At 31.0% G+C, this 1,142-nt stretch overlaps 1 protein-coding gene across 1 annotated transcript in view; it reads right to left on the reverse strand.

Annotated features, from left to right (window-relative positions):
- The window catches only part of PAN2 (PAN2-PAN3 deadenylation complex catalytic subunit PAN2), a 35,164-nt gene that overhangs the window by 27,655 nt on the left and 6,367 nt on the right, over positions 1 to 1,142 (reverse strand). The gene's annotated exons all lie outside the window — the stretch shown is intronic.

Below are 1,142 nucleotides of genomic sequence, written 5' to 3' on the forward strand. Positions count from 1 at the left end.
ATTTATTGTTTACCTAATTTAAATATTTTTTTACTATGTTTACTTTACAAATTATTTTCGTTATTGTGGCATAACTGCCGTCCCCACTCCTCCCAATACCAACGGTCACTTTGTTTTTGACTGGCGTCAAAACAGGTATGCATTCTGTCTTATCATTTGGTTTGTATTTTTTTTTTTTTTCTTTTTTCATCTCTCTATTTGAACTTTCTTTAATATTTCTTCTCTTATCTATCTGTTACTATTACCTTTTCATTTACTATTTATAACCTTTAATTTTTCTTATTATATCTTACGTTTTTACATTTTATACCCCTGTTATTTTACACTTATGTTTTTCTTCTTTTTTTCCTTTTTGTAACTTTTTTAGCCCTGACAAAGCCCTGCAACGTGGGGCAAAATGTTGGCTCAATAAAATTGTATAATTATCTACTATTTCAGATTTTTTTTACCGCACCCGGACCATATTCCATTCATCTATACACACGGTCAATCAATAATCTTCCAGTATAGAAGCACAGATGCTTTCATGAATGCTTAGATGGATCTTAGAGATATCATCGAACCCATAGAAACACCTATGGAAAATGATTATCGATAAAACTTTATCCTGTTTGACAATAATACTCGCCATCACCAGCAGTACCTTCGTAAGGCAAGTATCATAAGAATGGAGAGGCCACCAATTTCTCCCGATAAATTCTCCCTTGAGCATGTCTGGAACATGCTTCAGAGGGCTATCCACAAACATACCACTGCTCACTAAATGAGAGAAGCTACTGTGGAAGAATAAAAAAAATGGACAACACCATTAAAAACTTGATTATAAGCATGCCAGAACATATACAGGCCTTATTTAGAGAAAGAGTAGGCAATATTAACTAGCGAAAGTAATGAATTGTTTTAATTTGCTAAATTTAAGGAAGTATTTATTTATTAGCATTTTGTGACTTTTAGAAGAAAGTAATGATTTCTTTTTGGTTCAATCCAAATTGCAACATTAAATAGACTCATTACAACAAATAGTGGGGTTATATAATTATAGCTAATACAAGTTAAAATATACAATATATAATTGTTGGAATTTGTTACATGTAATCCTCTTTTTAGAGTTGCTATATTACAACTCCTATGTTTTATATATA

Source organism: Halyomorpha halys, unplaced genomic scaffold (assembly GCF_000696795.3).
Source record: "Halyomorpha halys isolate HHAL.00 unplaced genomic scaffold, Hhal_1.1 Scaffold108.1, whole genome shotgun sequence".
NCBI lineage: Eukaryota > Metazoa > Arthropoda > Insecta > Hemiptera > Pentatomidae > Halyomorpha > Halyomorpha halys.